The sequence below is a fragment of the Myotis brandtii genome, unplaced genomic scaffold, assembly GCF_000412655.1.
Source record: "Myotis brandtii unplaced genomic scaffold, ASM41265v1 scaffold657, whole genome shotgun sequence".
Classification (NCBI taxonomy): Eukaryota; Metazoa; Chordata; class Mammalia; order Chiroptera; family Vespertilionidae; genus Myotis; species Myotis brandtii.
This window is the reverse complement of record NW_005370552.1, coordinates 1,442,891-1,448,005: the sequence shown is the minus strand read 5'-3', so window position 1 is coordinate 1,448,005 and position 5,115 is coordinate 1,442,891. Positions and strand designations below refer to the sequence as shown.

The window sequence follows — 5,115 nt, the reverse complement described above, 5'->3', positions numbered from 1 at the left end:
GGAGGTGCGAACCCGGGATGGGGGATGAGAAGGTGGGAGCTTGGGGCTCCGAGCCGGACGTGGGCGCAGAGGCTTGTCCACTGGGCCTGGGGCTCCCGCCTTGATGTTTGGAATCTGGGGCCGGCGGCCGGGCTGGGCTGGGGTGAGTTTCCAGGCTGCCCTGGGGGCCTGGAGTTCAATACCGAAACCGCTCTCAAAACAAAGTCTTCCGGAAACCCCTTCGTGAGATTTTTGTGTGGAAAAAAGGATTTTTATAAAACTCCCGAGAGTCCAGCTGAGGATTCGTGGGTTTGGGGCGTGCGATGCCTTGTCCTTCCTTTCCAGGGGCCCGTAAAAATCAGCAGTTTCTTATTTCGCCTTAACAACCACTTCGTGTTGACACAGTTATACGACCCTCCCAGATATAACTATAGTTTCAACACACCAGCGCGGTGGTCGGACACAAACACCCACCAGTAACTAAGAAGGAAAACCCGGCTTCGAGCTTGGGGTTGGATGCAGATGAGCCCTCCTCACGCATCTCTGGTTTTATTCGGCCTAATTACACTAGTAATCCTGCCCCCCCCCCCCCCAATCCTGAAACCCTGGAGTTGAGGTGCGACTTTTCCTGGGGAGCCCTGCCAATGGGGAGGGGGTTGCTGGCCTAGAAGAGGCGGGTTTTAAATGTCACTTCCCAATGAAAATGCTTCCCTTTAGCCTTTTTCTTTCTTTCTTTCTTTCTTTTTTTTTTTTTGAATGTCACTTCCCAATGAAAATGCTTCCCTTTAGCCTTTTTCTTTCTTTCTTTCTTTCTTTTTTTTTTTTTTTGATGCAGTTTTCCAAAGGAGCATTTTGGCGAGATAAGAAGTGACCGATCAAAATCGCTGAGGGGAGGTTGTAAGCAGCCGCTTTGCCCCAGCTTAACGTTATCTTATCTTTCACACTTGCGCGACGGAAAAAAATTGGCTTATCTTCAGCCCCACCCCCTTCTCGCCTTAATTGCTAAAAAGCACTGGTGTGTTCAACCTGGAGGAAAGAGGTCTGATCGCCAGGGGGAAAGGAAGATTCCAGAATGTGGGCGCCTGGGAACAGCAAGGTTGGCAGGATTTAGCCTTTCCCCCGGGCCTTCCCAGTACAACGTAGAGGGGGCCAGTAGGGGTGGAAGGTTCCATGGCCAGATTGGGGGGGGGGGAATTCTGGGGAGGGCCTTGGGTCATGTGGCTTCCCTAGGCCTCACTTTCGGGGCTGTGTTTCCCAACCTCTCTTCCCCTTCATCTCGCAAACGCTGGCGTGAGTCTCCGATGGAGGCCTCTCGCTTTGCTTTCATTCCCCCCCTTACAGATCCCCCTTTTGGGGAGGGGGGTGCAAGGCCAGGACGCAGGGCCTGCTGGAAATCATTAAAATATATGCGAGTGTCTGCAAACACACTTTTAAATCATGGCGTTTCCCCTCCGCTGGTATATTTAAACTCCAGAGCCGATCTCCTCCCTCTCAGTCGTTTATCTGTGTCACCGACAGGCCGCTAATGGCCGGGCTTCCAGGCGCTGTGCATTATGCATTCGCCTCCTCCCTCTGCCGCACACAGAAGGTTCTGTCAGGCCTCGCAACACAAAACACCCTGCGTTCCCCCACCCCCCTCATTCGTGGCTGGGGGCTGCCGGCTGCTAACCGGCTGGAGACGCAGGGATAGGGGAGGTGTCATGGGGGGGCAAGACTGAGCACTGTGGGGGGAGGGGAGTGGGAGCGGGTCAAAGCGCCGTGGATTAGGCCGCGTGAACTCTCCAGCTCTGTGCCACCCCCCAGCTTTGCTCCTGGCTTCGACCTTCCCGAGGCAACCCTCCCTACGCCACTCACCTCTGCGCCACTCCAACTCGGCCCCTCCCTGGGGGCAGGAAGGGTGTACGGGCCAGGGAGGGGCTGACGGGGCCTTCCAGATCCTTCCAGTCCCAGGGGTGGTGGGTATCCGCAGGGGTCCCACAGGAGTGAGGGAGGAAGCCTTGATCCAAAATGCCTGGGGCTGGAGGCTGGGGCGCTGGGCTGGTGGCCCAGTAGTTGATGGTTCTCCGCCCCCCCATCCCTGCGGTTAGTCCTGGCACTACCCCCAGCGGGTAAAATCTGAGCTGGAGGCCCTTGCTACATTAGCAGCCTGGGCAGGACATGGCGGCCGGGTTTACCTGCTGGAGCTTCAGCCCAACACCTGGGCCTGAGGGCTCTTAAGGTGGGACCAGGTGGAGTGCAAGACAGCCCCCCCCCCCCAGCGACTGCCTTTATGCTGATTCGGCTGACACCCACCTATCTACCCAGCGGGCCCCCCAGTGGCAGTGGCAGTTCACCCACTGTCCCTGGGGTTGGGGATCTCAGAGCCTGACACTAATCCAGCCCAAACCAGAAATTCCCAGAGCCAGCTGCTTGCTGCTACCATGTGGGGCTGGCCTTTGGGGCCCTCCTACCCCAAAGGCCCAATAACTCTTCAAAGGCTTCCCCCATGGAAGGCAGCTACCTTCAGTTTCTCTCTAGCAAATTCCTAGGACAGGGATGCCCTGTGCTTGGGAGGGTGGGCTAGTGGCTGTTTTAAGGGCCCCTGGGTGAGCCCTGAGTTTTTTTACAAAGTGACCAAGAAGACTGTGTGTGTGTGTGTGTGTGTGTGTGTGTAAATGGTTAACATTAACAGGCTGGCTCACACTGTAAAGTAAAAATACATGATCTGAAATCACCCAACTCCCATTTATTCCAATGACCAGTGTCATCAACTTGAGAACCGCCTCTGAAGAGAGCCATCGGGCCCTGCAGAGCTTTATGACTTAGATTCTAAGCATGTGTTACAAACGACCCCCCCCCCCAATATTGGGATCCCAGGACCCTCCAGACACCAGTAAGAACCTCACCATGGGGTGCCTGGCCTTTTGCCCTAGGCCTGGGCCATGGTTGAAGGTGAGGAGGGGGCCCTGGGCCACCCTGCAGTTAGTCTGGCCTGAAAAGAGTGGCCAGGCTCCAGGCCTGTTCCCCGAAGCCCCAACCTGCTCGCCCAGTTGCAGAGCCTGGATAGAACCTGTAGCAGGAGAGTGCCTGGGAGCTGGAGGTCCAGGCATATGTTCGCACCAGGAGACCCTCCGGAGGGGAGAGGGGAGGGGCGGCCCTTCGCAGCTCAATTAGAAGCGCCTCTTCTGTTTCTCCACTGCCCTGCACCCTCCCTCCCTCCCTCGCACTCACTCACTTGCTCTCCGCCTGCTCTGCTTTCATTGAAACCCTCCCCTGACGGAGTGCCTGGTCTAGCGGCCTGACCCCGCGTCAGCTCCCAAGGGGCTGGTGGGAGGGAGCAGGCTGAAGGCCCCGGCTGCCCGCACACACGCTGCAGGCTCCGTGTGTCCCCAGCTCCTGGAGCCCCTTCTTGCGTGGGAACCCACGATGGGGCTGCCCTTGAGCTTTCCTGCTTCTCCTCCCTGGAACACTTCCAACTAACCGGGCCAATAGGGATGCACTCCCTACCCACCCCCTTCTGGCTTGGAGCACCTCAGGAAAACCTCACATTTTAATTCTCAGTGAGTCATGAACACCTCCCTGCCCCCCCCCCACACACACTTATGCCTCTTAGGACTCCCTTAATAAGATATTTTTTAAATCCCACAGAGTTGGAAAATGTGCCCGTAGAGATGGAAGAGAACCCCTTTAATCCCACCAGCCCAAATGAGGATACCTTGGAGGCGAGACTCCTGATAAAAGGGGGGTATGAAATGCGGCAAATTACGTCAAAGGCGAATTTACTGGTTTGTTTGTCTTCAGCATCAAATTTCTCCCACAGTCAGCCCTCTTGGAGGCCCCTCCACATTTACAGCGACCCCCCCCATTCATTTCAACCCTCAGACTTTTAAAGTTAGACAAACAGGCCCCTTTGTCAGCAGCCCTGGGGGGCCGCGGACTCCTAGAGGCAGCAGGCTCCATCCTCTCGCTTGGTTCCGGGATTTTCCAAAAATTCTGGCCGGTTACTTGCAGTTCTTAACTCCGGGAAAAGCCTGTGCCTTGGGGGAGAGTCGGGAAGGCAAGGGAAGGGGAGCAAAGAGGGTTGGGCACGTGGCCAGCGTCCCTGCGGCCGCCTAACCGAGCCGGAAGAGCCTGGCAACGCTCCCCAATCGCCAGGCCAGCTCGCCAGACCGGCCCACAGCGGCTCAGCGGCCTCTCTGCCTGGAACCGTGTTGGGCGCTTGTGGGGAAACTCTCGGTCGTTTTAGATTTGTTTTGAATAAAAGGAGTCGCTTCAAAAAGAAATGTTGCTCCAACACACAACCAGAGGCCTTTCTCCAGCTGCGTCTGTAACTCGCATGCATTCGGTCTAATAACTTTTAATGTCTGGCCCTAAAACGTCTTTATAAAAAATAGCTTTACAGCATAATAGTCCAGGTGTCTTTCTGCTTGTTACCGGAGATTAAAAAAATGTGTGGGTTAGCTTCCAGAGACATCCACCCCCAGAAAGACGAGGGGAAAAGCGTGCGTTCCACCCTGCAGGCGCAGGTCCTAGGAGCAGGGGCCACGGGGCTGGGCACCGCTGGCAGGGCACTTGCCCGCCTGTCTTTTACATCAGTTCTTATAAGCAGCCCTGCAACACGAAGATTTGATTCTGCCCGAAGTTTCGGGTTTCAAACGGTAGAGATGTTTCACTTCTGCTTTGGGAAGGGCTGTTTTTATAACTGCTAAGAACTAAGACAATAAATAAAATCGCACCTAACACCAGTCCCGCAGTCGGCGTTAGGGCTACATTTTAAAAGGGATCTTCTAGCTGGAGCTGATTTTGGCCTTGACCTTGACTTAGTAATCAACTTGAGATGCTTTTGATTATTTTGGGCATGGACACACTCCAGGATATTTTAAAACTTTCCGTGTGGATTCACGAGCCACCTCCATTTCGGATGGATGTTCTCATCCAGCCTGCACCATCTTGTCCTTAAGCAGAGACTCCCCATTTCCAGCACGAAAAGACCCCAGTGTGCATCGGAGTGGGGTCACCTTTGGCCGCGTAGTCCCGGCGATCGGGGTGAGGTGAGGCCCTTACACCCCACCCCCACTGCCACCCCTTTCCGCTAGCTTCAGGTACTGGGGCTTCTCGGCTCTCCCCAGAGGCCCTGCGCTCCGGGGGCCGGAACCC

The 5,115-nt window shown here is 55.6% G+C and overlaps 1 long non-coding RNA gene across 1 annotated transcript; it reads left to right on the top strand.

Annotated features, from left to right (window-relative positions):
• Positions 1-775: 775 nt before the first annotated feature.
• LOC106723835 lies at positions 776-3,693 on the top strand. Its single transcript, XR_001359560.1, has 2 exons — positions 776-1,075; positions 3,607-3,693. It is a non-coding gene; the product is annotated as an uncharacterized LOC106723835 (long non-coding RNA).
• The last annotated feature ends 1,422 nt before the right edge of the window (positions 3,694-5,115 follow it).